Raw genomic sequence first — 16025 nt, 5'->3', positions numbered from 1 at the left:
GATGATCTTTTAGGTCCCTTCCAATCCAAAGTGTTCTCTGGTTCTATGAAATCTTTTGCACTGTACAGAGGCAGCACTGGTTAAGAAATGAGGATGCTTTACAGCTGAGGCTATTTTACACAGATCGGGGGGACTTTGTTCAACATGAATGATGACGTTGATTCTTGGAAATTTAGAGGCAACATGAAAAGTACACTGGGAGGAAATGTGATGACAAGAGTAACAAAAATTGGGAAACCGTGCTGCCCGTCACACCTTTCTTTTGGTTACCAAGTAATTGTTTTTGCATAAGATGTTCACAAGTGCTTGCCTGAAGTGTCTGTACAAAGGCCCAGTGCTTTGGAGATTTGCTAGGACAATTTGGTTATTTTATTGTTGCTAAAACCCTCCTGACTGAGCGTATGTTAGTGTGTACCAGCCACCTGAAAGATACCTTCTGCCATAAGAAATATTTACCACCTGGAACACAAGGGAAGAATGAGTGAAAAACATGATAAAGTTTGAATTGCAGAAAGAGCGTGACAGAAAAAATTGTTTTGTCCATTAAAATCAAAGATTTATTCCTAGCTTTGTATATGGCTCTTTTCATGTTTCAGGTATCTCAGATTTTCTTTTTTTTTTAAAAAAAAAAAAATCTATCTATGGATACAATGGAGGTTTAGCTACTTGCAACAGAATAACTATGTGAGTAAACAGTATGTATGGCTGCCCTAGTAAATCCTGTGAGAAAAATGATAGGGCAGACTCCTGGGTGAGTGTATATGATGCTCTTTGATAAATGACCTGAATTTGTGGGTAGCCAGCAATAAAAACTGGCAGATTTACATTCCTTAGAGCACTCAAGAAGTCATCAGGGAATATGTCCAGCTTAAAGCATTTCAAAATTCATGAGCCAGATGCACAATCATTGCAGAGCTTGTGTAAAGTAATGATAAAGTAGTGATCTTTGTTTTCTAATATCTTAAAGTGTATATAGCCATATTTTCTGGGTTTGGGGGTTTGGTTGGTTTGTTTGTTTGTGGTTTTTCTTTGTTTGTTTGGTTGGTTGGGTTTCTTTTCCTTTTCCCATGGGAGCTGTCCACCTGCAGTTTGTCATGAAGCTTGTGTCTCTTGCATTAACACCCACTCCCAGCAACAGAGGATTTAGAAACATGAATGGTCATGGTGAAACCCATTTAAAAGTATCACTATTTAGTCCTCTCCAAAAATCTGGGAAGAGATTATCTGCTGTTTTGAAGGCACAAACTAGAGTCAACCCCCAGTTTTAGCAGTGTGGCTTATTCTAGCCAGTGAGACATTCATGCTTTTCACCTTTGCCTAAGGCTTGCTGTGTAATCTCCAGCTCCTTTTGTGTACCAGCCAGTGGCAGGAGACAGCACTGTGGCATTTGAACTAGGCAGGTGCAAATCTTTCCGTACTAATCTTATCACTGGATTTTCAGCTGAAATTTCCCAGAAGATCTAAGCCCATAACCATCCTTACTGAAAAAAAAATTAGATGGATTTCAGTTGTGCCCCAGTTTGCATTACATGAGCTGACTTTATGCAACAATAAAGGAGACTGGATCAAAAGCAAAAGCCTTGCTGGAAATCTTGTGGGCTGTTACCCTGCCTTTGGTGGCAGGTTAGTGAAAGGCTTTACTGTAACTGGTGTGATAGGGCTTTGGGGGTGTTTCAGGAGCCTGCACTTTTCAAAGATGTTTTAGTGTTACTCTCCCTACTCCACACTGGTCCCTGTGTGACAGCTTCCTGCGTTCACTGGCTGATCTCTCTTCCAGAATTTACCTCCCTCCAGGTGAGCACGCCTGCCTCCACCGGTGTTTCCCACACGCATTACCATGAACACACACATGAGGGCCACCGATCTTAAGTTTAGGCAGCTCCTGCCTTTATCAGATTTATCCACTTGGAGAGGGTGTGGGATTGCTCTCTGTCCCTCTGTAGCATTAATTTTCAAACACAAGGCAGAGTGATCAATAATCTTATTCTGCCAGTAGTTTTCCTTAGTTTATTCTTGTTTCAGGTATTAGTTTCCTCAGCAATATATCACCTGCAGGTCTGATGTTATCTGTGCAGTCTGGCATGACCTCTTTTGAAAAAAAATTGAAAAAATACCTGTCCCTGATGCTGCTGTGGCACACTGAAGTCTACCTGTGGCCCTGAGCCACAGCGTATCTTGGCATGGAAGGCAAGGTCAAATAATTCTGAGTTGCATGCAATTGGCCATCCCTGAACTAAGGAATCATCTATGATCCATCCCAGAGGGTTCAAAATAATCTAGCTATTTCCATCTATCTGTACAGCTGCAATTAAGTTAAGAAGCTGCAGAGTGTAAAATAAGCAGTAGGGAAGCAGCCTACACACTATGTGGCATGGCGCTATAGGTGAAGAGGTGCAGGAGAAGGGTCTGTTTTCCTAAAAACTAATCACTGAGTAATTTGTACTTAACATGGGAACCAAGTATTGATGCTTTGATTGTCAGTACATGCTCTGGAGACAAGAAGCTCAGGTCTGCCACATGCTTCGTTGTGCTGTGCTACTCATTTGCTGGAGGAACTGCAAGGTCAGATTTTGAGATGCTTATTCAGAAAGGTTACGTAAAAAGCATGTCATTAGTAAAAACATAGGTTTCGGTTTTGTTTTATCACAAAAAAGGTTTATTGTCAAATTAAAAGTGCCTGAAATCAATAAAAGTAAGGCCTTAGGGTCATGAATTTAGCTATTTTCCTGATTTAGTCCAAACCCAGCAAAAATTGTTAAAGTCGAACAGACGAAGAACAATTCCTTTGCAACCACCTGAAGCACGGGCTGTGCCTGGCAGAGGAACTGCCTGTGGATTTGCCTTAGCGGCTCTGCCAAGGGTGCTGTCCCTGGTGCTACACTACTCCCCGGTTCTGTTTTAAACCATAGAACATAATATAATGTTGTGCTGTTAAGAAGCAGCAGACAGACAATGAAAAAAATAAATAATTACTGCCATTACTTGTTAGAACAATCACATTTTTGTAGCAGATACTTTTTGCGTTTCTGTTTCATTCTTGATTTTCAGAGTATTTATGTATATGGAAGAGGATCTCTGTTTCCAGAGAGATCATCTGTTCCTGCTGCTTATACCTTATTTGATGTCATGATCTTGGTTGCTGTGGAAATGATTAAGCTGTCATCAACAAGATTCAGATGGGGAATAAGCTCTGGGAGAAGATGATACAACATTCCTTCTTTTATGCAAATATGTGCAGTTAAGAATGGCAAACAAACAAACAAGCAAAACATAGAGGCAAACACCCTTCCCTCTCCCAAATCATTAATCAGACTTGAGCAGACTGTTTTAAATAACATGTTTTTTCCAGAGGATGTCGGATGGTGTCTAGAAAATGTCGCCCACTGTTGCGGAAGTGGCAGAAGGGAGCTAGGGGTCAGTGAACATATCCATGCCCCTTTGGTTTGAAAGGGTACAAATTCCAACATAGATGTCAAACTTCCTTTTGTCCTGTGCTTTGAGCAAGTCGTGGCAGGTGCAGTATGTTGCAAAAGTGAGAGTAGCACATTTTTTGTGAGTGCAAAAGGATATGCAACATGCAGAGTACCAGAGAGCTATGTCCTCTGCCCTTAAGTAGCTGCCCAGGGTTGTGTTAAGCACAGCAAGTCACAGTGGGAGAGGTAATTCTCCCAAACATTAGATGAAGTTATGTTGACTCAGGAAAATGAAATGCCTCTCAGAAGTACCTTTGGATTTAATTAATATGTGTTTAGAGTAGATGGCAATTCTCCAAAGAGGACTTGTGTTAACCACCAGATGATTACATCCGGAACTGCATGGGGGATCTTTCAGTATTTGGTGAATATACATGGGCGGCGGGTCATCTAGGTTGTGTATTTGTAGTTGTAATTAGAAAGACAAAGTGTATGGGAAGAGAAAGTCAACAGTGATCTTGATAATTAGCTTAATACTGCTATGCACGTCTGCTGTGTTTTTGAAGTCTGCAATGATGCTGTCTCAGTGGTAAGTGTAAATCACTTGTAGTACATCAAACCCAGTTACTATTACTTTCTGGAGTCTTGGCAGCACTAATGTCTCTAACATAGTCTATGTTTAGGAAATGGGGGAAAAGCTCAAGTGGAAACAAACTAGGGTTGTTTTCTTATTAGATAAGTCTAAAAATTTGGATTTTTTTTCAGAATTTCCTGGTACTGTTGCTATGAAGCTCTGAGTAGTCTGCTCTTCACCTGCAGCTAAAATTATACACACAACATAATGAGCAGTTGATACATGACTAAGCTGCTCTGCTCTCTTATTCAGACAATGATAGGATGTTATAAGACATCAGGAAAGATTAAAGATGATAAAGGGAAATCTTTCAAGAACTTTTCCCATTACTACTGATGCTATAAGGAGCATGTTGAAAGAGTTTCCACTCAAGAAATGCATGCTGATTTTTTGTTCTTTCCAATGACAGCTTCTCAGAGAGGGCACAGCCTGGGCCATGTTTTGAATCAGTGACTTCATGATCTTTGGGTGATGCTGTAAACTGGCAAAGAACATTGGTTTTGTATGTAATTTTTATTACCTGGTTTCTAATGTCATTTAGGGTCTTATGGGGATGTTTGGGTCCCAGGCTTTAAATACTCACCTACATCTTACTTGGTTCCGCCACTGAACAGTTTTTTGAGATATCTCCCCAGAAACTTTTTTAAATGCCAGAACGTTGTATTGCAGGGTACAAATAAATACATGTACAAAGAAGAGCAGAAGAAACTAAACATTACACTAGATTATTCCCTGCATTTCTAAACAATATCACACAACATTGTAATATCTAAATTACTGCCTCTCTCCAGAGTTAAAGGGGACAGATTATATAGGTGTGTTGTAGAATTTTGTAACTTGTCCACCACCCCTCCTTACACACATTCACACACAAACATGTACAAGAGCAGTGAAAGATAGATGAATGCAAATATACAGGCTCAGGAGGGATCTCAGTCCCCTAACATAGTACAAAGCCTTTGTTTCTGGTGTCAGCTCCTGAGTATTTTTCTCAGCAAAGCTCTTTTGTACAGCCATGTAGAGGTGAAATCTTGCTCATTTGTACAAATATGTAGTTCATATGCACACAACACATTCAGACATGGTATTAGCCAGTTATCAGGCATGTCTGACTGCAGACATAAGAAATATGCTGTCATTCAATAGCAAGATAAAGCAAACTTTCCTCTTCTTTGCTTTTGTCAGAGTCTGAAAATAGATTTAATCTTAGATTTAGTCAAAAGTGCAAGGCACTATCTGCCTTCGTGTTTTACGCTATACAATCTCTTCTCTTTGAAGTTTTATAGCTACGTAATTCCACTGATTTTAGAGAAATTCTTCCTTATTTACAGCAAGTCTAAGAGAGGCAGCAATGTCATTCACAGTGATACCTGAAAAAGCCAAAAAAGCATGAGGTGGGCTTCTCCTGAGGAACTAGTAAAGTTTTTTTCCATTAGAAATATCACAGGGATTTCTTACACCACCTCGTTGTTCTCATTGCCTTTTAAATGGCACACTGCAGTTCTTGGTTTAGTAATGAGGCATACAGTGCTTCCTCTGACATCCTGGAGAGCAAAGAGTTATCACTGGCATGCCAATTACGGTTAACAAGGAGAAGCTTGGTCTGTTAGCAAGGCTACAAAGTACCTTATATTTTAATGACAGTGGCCGTCAAACACTGCACAGATATGCTTCCGAATTAATATATTAGTAGTTAGCACAAGAGGTCCTTGTTCATGACTAGAAGACGCGGCTACAGAAACAATGCAAATATTGATAGCAATTAATCATGAGAATCTCAGTGCAGTTTCCCCTTTCCCTTGTATCCCTTTTTTGTGGAGGATGGTGGGTTTTTTCCCACCACAATATCATTTCTTAAAAAGATCAGTGGCTTCCATCATAAGCTTTTTCACTTGGAAATTTTACCTTCATCCTTTTGTCCAGTATTTTAGACCTCAGGGGTATCAAGACTGTCTTATGTAATACATGCTTCATGTGCTTTGGTAGATGAGTTCAGAAGCATAAGTTCACAAATTAGCAGGGAGAAAGATCGCAACTATGCTGTCATCTAAGAGACTGAAGGACATGTAGGTAAATTGTGGAGTAACTTAAGCAAAGTGGGGTGCTTTGGGGGGCTGTAGACCCCTCATGTTCTCCTCCTACATTAATCCTGGACAATGTAGAGGTAAGTTTGCTACAAGTAAGAGAAAATCTCTGCTGCCACCTCCTTACATGAAAAGTCTCTATGGCCATTTCTCATTTAATCTTCTGTCAACATCCTGAAAAAATGCAAAGAGAAGTACTGTTTTTCACTTGTGAGAGAGCTGGGCCTCAACAAATGCTCATCTTATCTCAGAGGCTACATGTTCCCAAGGAGAAAAGAATCAGCAGTGTCAAATCCTTTGCACCTATTACTAAGTCTCCAGACCTGCGTATGAGTTTTTTCTCGTCAGCTAACAGATTTTCAGTGCTTCAGTATCCCTGTTCAGAGCAATGAGCATGCTTCGGATAGCAGGATTACCCACAGCCAATAACTCTAGTACCTTTGCTGCCTGCTTTTTACATCATGGGAGAGGCTTGATGGATTGCCTTTAATTCATACAGTAAACATATCTCATAAAAATCAGTCTTCTGAATTGATTGTTTTCCTAGTAGATTGCTTTCCTTGCATCTCAACGTACTCACCTCCTAGTAGAGTTTAGGCCTCCTTGGAGGACTTTCTCTTACTTGGCGTCTTCTTAGCATGATTAGAAACACAGATCTTACAGGGACAATCTACTCTGTACTGAAGCTGCTTTTTCAGATGTTATTCATGCCCTGAAATGGGAGGATTGATCAGATTTCTGTTCTGAGAATCATATTGAAGAGATAAAAAGCTTAACCCTTTTTACTTTCTGCAGTCTTGTATTTCTGTGCATTCTTTTCCATGTGGGTTCCCGTTACCTTGCACCAGAGGCAGAGCCTAGCAGCAAGTGCAAATAAGAGAAGTCATGTCACAACTCTGATAGAGCCCCGTAGGCAAGCAGCTGGCAGAGCTCTACTGGTTTTTTTCTCTCTCTTCCCCTCCCTTGCAGGAAAAATACTCATTGGAATCCATGTCTGACAGAGAGCTGATGTTACCCCTGGACTACCAAGATATAGGGCAAGGGAGATGAATTGCTAAAATACAGCCTGAAGGCAGATAGGTGCTTTGACAAGGTGTAAAATTGTTCAACATCTTGGTTGGGGCTGAGAGACCTTTAGCAACACAGTACTGGGGACTGACAGCACTCAGCAAATGTTGCTGTGTGTCACCCTGTTTGTACCACTCTTCCCAGGTAAGGAAAGACATTTCTCAAGTGAAGGACTGGGAACCTTAGTGGCATACAAGGCAAGCAGAGACATCAAGCACAGTCTTTTCTGCTGCACTCAGAGATCAGTGATCGTCCTCCAGAATCTCTGGACAGCTCCTACTACTCCAGGCTTTGAAAGTGTTCTTTTTTGTTTGTTTGTTTTTCTCATTTGAAGATAATCCTAATAGATGTATATTTGTTTGTCTACTTTTTAAGCAACAGCAGAGATGGGTCAGTTACATTAATCCCCCTCAAAGTGTGGAGCTTATAAGATAGGTAAAGAATTATCTAATGATTTTTTTTCATTACAGCAAAGTAAGTTCCCTCCCTTCAATTTCTTGGTTCAAGCAATATTTTTTTCTTTTCTGTGTGACTACAGATGTCATCTTCGTAGGGTTACCTTACTGTTCTGTAAATATAAGTATGTCTTGCAAGGGAAAGTTTATCCTGAGATTTATTATTTCAAAGATTGAATCCTCAAACCATAGGTTCCATGTGTTCAGTGTAGCATCCTTGCCCCATCAGTGTTATGAATGTTTCATTCTAGACAGAAGCTCAAACAGAAAATAAATTATTCAGACTGAAAGTCAAAGAAGAGTATGTTTCAAGAGTTGCCAAAATTTGATTATTTGTTGATGCCTTTCCAGAGGCAGCATTCTGGGGGACAGAATTTTCATGCAAATGCTCTCTCCTTCAGAGTGCCAAATGCTTTAATAGCCCACCTTCTTCTGGGTGAAAATCTGTTCTTCTGATTTCTGTAGGTAGTAAGGAAAACTAAATGCATAGACTGATACAAAAGAGGAAAAGGAGAAAAATCACAGAGGATCGATCTCAGCACAAGGAAAAATTATGAATTTTAAAATTAAGATCCAGATGTGTGTTTGCTGATTGAATGAATATCTCAAAAGAGCCAGGAATTTGTTGGTTATGTGCAGAACCAGAAATCCCTTTGAAGTTAAAAAGGAAAAAGAAAACAAAGACAAAAAAAAGATATTAAAACATAACTTTCCTTTACAATATTTTTCCTGTTTTGTATCCTTCATTTTAGACTGAGTTTCCACAACTGAAAATGCTGAGATGAAAATCAAGAGATTGTTTAGCAAACACGCTGCACCAGGTTCACCTAAGGTCAGTTGATTTGGTGTTCTTATGATGTGTTTTGTTGTCAAGATCTGAATTTTTTTGGTTGTTAGTAATCTAAAAATATCTGCTGCATGAGCAGTGTGAAAAGGGGGGTTGTATAGGTATGCAGGCTGGTGAGTATACACAGTTTTATTCTGCTAAGGGGATATTCACGTGGCTGCAATGAAACAGCTCGTAACCAGCTCCCAGCCGATTCTACACGCCTGTTCCACAGGTGCCTGCAGGATACAGTGGGATTCTGCCATCCAACAGAACAATTGTGTTGGCTTCTCTCTTTTCACATCGTTGATGCTGCTGCTTTCAAAGTTTCATCAGGCACCAGGGAGATCCCTGATGAGCAGAGGAACTCAGAGAAACTCCAGAGGTTCTTAATGAAATCATGCAGATCTGTATGCTCTGCCCAACTTCACTCTGGATTTGGCTTCTCTGTCTGAATCCCCTATGCACACTCATAGTTTCCTCTTGTGCATTCACTTTCAAATGACTGTCCTGATGCAGGTAAAAGAACCGTATGTAACCTGTCAAGTAATGTAACAGAGCAGAACATCGGCATGTCTGTGGCATGTTTAGCTTTAACAGACTGCACTGAGCCTTTGTTAATGTACAGATAAAGTTGTCAGTCAGGTTCTGTGCCTTTTTCTTAACTATGTGAAGTCAACACTGAAATTAGGTGGTACTACAAAACCTCAAAAGCCAGGCTGAGATTTTTGCAAGTAGACTGATTTAACTGGTACTGGATTTTAGTTGGCTGCAGGGACCTAAGTTCCTCAAATCTCAGTCCTAAAGGCTTACCTTTCCTTTTCTTTGTGTTTTACTCCAGGCAGAATGGATACAGGCTTCTTACAAAGAAATAGTTGGGTTTAATTTTAAGCAAATCAAAACCTAAGGTATGAAGAAGCCTATTTTGGAAGGGTTTGAAAAAATATACAGAAATGCTGTTAGGATAATTTCCTTATGTACTGGAGAGAAGCTGTAATGTTTTGTGCTGTTTTAGTGACTTTTCCTTGAACATTGCCTGCTTGTATCTTTTATTTTAAATACTTTCTAGGATTCAGATTGGTTAATGTACTATTAAAATAGTGTATTTGCCCAGAAAACAGTAAATGTACTTTTTATTTCTTTGGAGTCATTTGGGCATATACTTGATTTAAATGGATTGTTTACAGAGTTACTGATTTTCATTGGTGTGGGGAAAACTTTTATCAACCGTTGTACCTTATTCCCAGCACGATGATTTGGAATGTCAGAGCAGTTTTCCAGTTGTTTTTCTTTCACTGTTGTTGAGATCCATTCCTTGTCTTAGGCACTTGCTTGATAAAAAATGTAGATGGTAAATATCACCTTTACAGTGAACCTAAATACATGGTATGCTGAAATCTGCTTCAGATATTTTAGTTTGTGAATGACTGCAAAAAGTGCTAAAAAGTGCTCTCCCCTGAGTCATATACACTGGTGTCCTTCCAGAAGGCAACCTGAGGGCTTGCCATTACAATACAGTTCTTTTCAGTCTTAGTCAAGACCTCAGTTATGATTTATTCCAGTTAGATGGGTACATTAAGGATGCATCAATGGAAGGACGCAGACAAACCATAGTGAATTCAGGATTACACATGCCCAGTCAACTGAATCTGAGGTTTTGCTGGTTGTAAATGAGAGCAGCTGTCCCAACACTGCACGTGGTGATGAAGAGATTTTTCTCTAGAGGCAGACTTCTACATATTTTCAATTCTGCCTGATGGATGAGCAGTGGTAAGTCACACATATTTCTCTAGGACCAAATTAATGCAGGCAAAATCTGGGACAATAATCCTGCCCTCCTCCAGAAGGAAATTAGAGTGAGAACCTCCCCCCCCAAAAAAAACCCCAACCAATAGAACCAAAGCCCTATAACAAACAGATATTGGTTATTATTCATTGATTTACCATTCCTTCTTCCTAATTTTTGATTGGACACTTTATCATACATGCATCTATTAATTTGAAGTTATCTATTTTCTACTAATTTCTTTGCAAAAATCTTTGCAAAAATAAGCATCATATTATTATAGACACTGATTTGTGGCATAATATCTTATAATGAATAGTTTTGTCCTTTTGACCTAATTTATCTTATGACTCAAGGCTATGGGTAGCTGCAGCTGAGAAAGTGAAAAGGAAACTAGATTCCGCTGATTGTTTTAATGTGATGCTAATATGTAGAGCTAGTGATTAAGGGTAAAGCTTTAATTTTCTTCAAGGATACAGAAATCAGGTAAGAAGACTGAAAAGGTGCATTTCACCTTTAAATGTGCTTTTTTTGTTCCGATGAGTCACTTGATATATGTCAAAATAATGTAACTGCATTGGAATTTAAAATCTGGGAGCCACTGGGTGGTTTGGTACAGGAATAATTGTTTCCTTTTCAAGTTTCTGTGGATAGTTATTATGAGTGACAGCAATAACTTTTAGCTGTACTACCAATTGCCAGAAGAGCTATATCATGACCATTATTTGGGATGTCATTGGGTTGGTGAGGCTCCATTCAAAATAATACAGCGTAACTACTATTTACCCCAGTGGGTATCCAGGACAGCAAAATGCTGAATGAAATGCTGCAGAGAAAAGGGTTTTTCTGAGCATACCTGTTTAGCAGAAAGATTGCTTAAAACAAGAATGCAACAAACAACAGGCTCCTGGATCAAGCCCAGTGCTGAACAGAATAAAATCTCAACTGAAGCCAGAGGTGTAGCTATCAACCATATGCTGATCATTGCCCTTCGAAACCAGATCCACCAAAAAAAGTCCTTAGATGGAGCTGCTCATGTGTGGGACTGAGAACTGGTAGCACCTGTGTGTTGCAGGGCCCTGAAATCAATATGATACCTACCAGTTTCTCACTGCTGAGCTCCAAGAAAGGCTCTGCATTCTACCAAGCATGCCTAGAAAAGCATTGCCTAAAGAAGTGCCCCTAAAACAATTTATCAAGAAACCTAAAAGTCAGGACCTGTCAAATGGGGAAAAAGAAATCTGGGAAAACATGCTTAAGGCCTTTAACAGGCTTAACAGCCACAAAGTACATACAGGTAAAATAGAAACTTGATTTAACAATGCTTTAAGAAATTAATTGGAATACAGGATTAAAAGTGGCAATAAACACATTGTTTCCCAGACTGACTGAGTAAACAGATGAAGTGATCTGTAAAACAGAGAGTAGGGAGAGGGAAACTTGCTGCACTTCAGGATTCTTCCTAATCAATGCAGATCCATTACAGTTGGCTCCAAACAAGACTGAGTTTACACAAATGATTTTCTTACTCTGTTCCTGAGATCTGCAATTAGGGCCTAGGGCAATATATTGCGTTTATTAGTATATTTTTAAGAAAGATGTCTTCTGCCACATGCATGACAAACTACAAGCCACAAATATTAAAGTAGCTCTGAGGAGAGTGTAGCATTAGTGCAACAGGTGTAATCAATCTTCTCCCATTTTATTTAAGTTGTTTATGAACCTGCCAATACAATTTGGCCTGGCTTTTTCAGGTGAAATGTGGGGGTGGAGGGGAAACAGCTGATATTTAAGTAAAGTAATTATTAGATGGTGATTAGGGGAGGAGATAAAAGTCCACTAGAATGCCTTTCTGAGAACCAGAGAATTCCTGCTGGGAGGTGGCCATGAAGGGGTGAGTAGTGTTTTAAGAGGATTTTTGGAGGCTTTGGTGTCTTTTTTTTTTTTTTAAACAATACCTAAGCAAAAGATTATGGATATTTATTAAATATAGTTAGGAGAGGGGCAAGTGTCTGAGACCTATCTTTCGTTCCTCTGGGGAGAATGCTGTCTGCTTAAACAATAAGAGGGGCTAATGTTAAGTGCTGCTGGGTTGGCTTGTTGGAGTCTGTAAGAAGAGAACCTGTATGCTTTCATAAAGGTCTGGGAGCCTCTGTTTTGCTTTCTTATGTGAAGGTGCAGGTTAGCTTTCTGTCTGCAGTTTCTCTGTGCTAGGAAGTTGTGGTCCCTCTCCCCTTTTACATGGTAGCTATTTTTTTCTCACTGGAGTTATCCCTCGCAGTAGTGAAACTATGGAGCAGAGACTTACGCCAGGCCTCTTGGCCACAAACCACTGCTGTTTCCAGGGCTACTGGGATGAGGGAAAACAGATATGGCAGTAGTTGTGGCCCTGTGAGCCAACTCTTTTTTTTTTTTTTTTTTTTTTTTTAATCTTAGTACACTTTAAGTTTTTGCATATGTTCAAACACATGTAGGCAGAGTCCTGTGGGGAGCAGGGACAGCTTCAGTAGGTGGAGAATATGGCCTGTTTCAAGCTCTGCATCACAGCCTTCCTGTGCAGACTGGGACTGGTGTTCCTCAAGTGCCTGTCCTAATAGCTGCTTCTGATGTAGACAAGGACAGCTGTAGACTTGGATGCTACCACACTACCCACTTATTTCTTATTAGCGCAGCTTTTATATGTGGAATTTGTGAGGTATATTATGGGAGATAATAGAAGAGGTTAAGAAGCAAGAGACAAGGAAATTGGCACTTCCTCTAATAGAAATACAATTCTTCAGATTAAACTGGAGAACTACAGGTTGTCACTAATTTATTATCCTCAGAGAGGAAAACAAGCTCCAAAATTGTGTATAGTGCAGTACTTGGCTTGCTAAGCGTTTTCCATAATGACTTATTTGTAATAGTCTCCCAGTGTAAGAAGGGGAGGGGAGGATGTTATCCCTAAATAAAGATGGTCTATCGTCTCCTGCATTGGCAATTGAATCATAACTCAACATTTGCAGATGAAGTACTTGAAGTACTCTGGCAGATTTGTGATAAAAGGGGAAAATGGAATGCTTTCGTGAAAATAACCTTGAAGGTAAATGAAAACCTACACCTGTCCAGGCACAGGTCTATTAAATGTTCCCTTGGTACACATCACAATGGAAACATTCGAGCAGGCAGTGTAGCAAAAACTGAAATATCAAGTCTTAGATATCTTTGTATCACCTCACTACTTGTAGGACTAGTTTTGTGTCGTGAAGCTTGATTTTCTTATTTGCTCTCTTAGCAGTGAAGCAGTTTTCTTGTGCTGTGGTTAGGTGGAGAAAAATACAATGAACAACTTCAGAAACATGGGGCTTTTTGTATGGGAGTGCATGAAAATTTAACAGAAGCAGGGACTTTTAGCAGCGGGAAAGGGAGAAACAAGAACCTAATAAAGTGGAACTCACTTGGGGGTGAAGTTTTGGATGTGGACCCTTTCTGTGACTGTTAGAGTGGTGCTTTTTATATTGGTGTAATGCTTAACAGCCCTTAGGCAACTACTGAGTGAAACAGTCAAACCCAGGCAGGTAATAGCTGAATCTAATGGTGTTAGGTTAGAAAACTTGGAGCCTGAAGGTGGGGATGGAAAAGTCATTACAAGTCTCTGGCTCAGCCCCAGGAAGGTGCTCTGTCCCTAATGCAGAAGGCAGGGTACTTGCACAGTAAATCTCCCGTCATGAGAACTGAGCTTTGGAGAAGGTCTGGAGGGGTGCCTGGTCTGAAACAAGAGACTGCACTGTGTTTAAGGGCAGCAGAGCCTTGCAAACCAGACAGTCTGCCCATGTCTCAAGGTCTGAGAGCCTGTGCTGGCAGCCTGAGGGCTCCTAGAACTATGACTCTCCAAAATATTTAAGGTTGCTACCAACCCAACAGAAGCTGAAGTCAGATCTACCTTTCCAGAATGATGCTTGGTAATGCAATTGAAGCAATACGAGGAAACGTTTTCAGTGCTGGTAGTTAAGCAAGGGCACTGTTACAATGTAGTTTAGTCTGGTTCAGCTTTGTAACTATATTGTTTGTTTCAGTCTAATCACTATGGAGAGCTTGCTAACCCACCGTGCTTATGTAAGAGTAGTTTTAAACTCAGGATCACTGAGAAGGCGGCTGAATAGGTAACCAATGAAACAAACTTGGGCTATCCCTATAAGGGAACTAAATTAAGGTTCAGTGATAGGTCACTTGTAACTATAGGGATGACTATTGTTTGAGGCACCTTAGAAGACTCAGAGACACCTGTAAGGAGCATGCATGATGCTTACTTAACAAAGTACTGCCTGTTGAATGAATATGTATGATTTTTCCAAGAAATGTAATGCATAATCATAAGTGTGGACTATATAGTTTTGTTTGAATGAAACGTAGGGCATGCATATTAGGTGGAGCAATCTCCTGTGCATCCAGTGCTGCAATAAAGAATGCCTGCTTCTTAATGCTACATCTGTGTTAAGGAGTTCTCTTATTCCGATTTTCGGTGTCAACACAAATAGCTACCAAGTTTAAAAGTAAAAAATGACTGTCACACACAGGTATCACTTTAAGGTTGGACAATAATGAAGTGAATGACTTCTTTGTGAGTAGTGGTAACAATATGATGTTACTCATGTTTCCTGGCTGAGTCAAGAGACATTTCCTTACATTTTTACTAGAAATATCGGGGCATCTTCTGTGCAGCTAAAATGAATAGAGGGAATTACTAAACAAAAACTGACTTTTTATATATATATATCAGGGTATTCGAGATGCTGTCAAGTCAGTGTCTCTTCTCCCACACACAAAGAAGGGTTCTTACTGCACAGAATTACTAATACATATGAAAATTTCTTTGAAACCTTTGCAGAAGCAAAACAAAATCTCGGGAAATTAAAAAGGAAAAGAGTCTTCATCACTGGCTCCTCAATTCCGTGCGAACAGCAGTACTAAGCAGTACCAGAGATAGACTCAAGGGGGCCTTAGGCAAAGCTTATCACTACTGCCTGCATACTGGTTTCTGCAGCTGCTTAAATTAATGTTTCTACCCATAATTATCTACAAAATGTTTATCTTGCTTGCCTGTAAAACCAAGCTAATACCAATGTTAAATTTTAGCAGCTTTCTGCGTTTTCTAGTATCACAGCTTCTGACCTGTAATGTGTATGAAATACTTTAGAAATGTAACTTGCATTGCAAGTTACAAGTCCTTTGTCCTCCTGTACCTAAAATGTCAATGGGTCTGCCGCTGCTGTCAGTGAAGGCATTTAATTAATGTAAGATGTGTATGCTGGTGACGAAAGCCCTCTGATTTTTTAATTTCCCACAGATTTAAGTTACTTGAAAGCCTGCAATGGGAAGTAGCATCTCTCAAGACAAAGATGAGGTGTTACGAACCTGCAAAGAAAGAATTGGAAAGTACAGAAATGGGACTTGCATATGGTCATGCTGTGTGATCCAACGATTTTTTGTGGGGATGTTCAGAAGGCTTCTTTAACAAGTATTACAAGAAAGGATTTAACCTTCAACATATGGTAAAGTGATAAAGTTTTGTTTTCAATTATTGAGAAGTGTCTGTGATATTAAAGCTGTATGATACCTTTTTATTCCTCTAACTAGTGGAGGATGCTGATGCTTCACAAAAAAAGAAGGAAGGCCATTTTCATTCATTGAAACATTTCTTTTACTGTAGAGGGAATGAAAGCAATTTTAAGTTATTTCATCTGTATTTGAAGGTTCACTTTTTACCTTCTCTCTGATAT

Source organism: Falco rusticolus, chromosome 9 (genome assembly GCF_015220075.1).
Source record: "Falco rusticolus isolate bFalRus1 chromosome 9, bFalRus1.pri, whole genome shotgun sequence".
NCBI lineage: Eukaryota > Metazoa > Chordata > Aves > Falconiformes > Falconidae > Falco > Falco rusticolus.
This window is presented reverse-complemented; position numbering follows the sequence as displayed.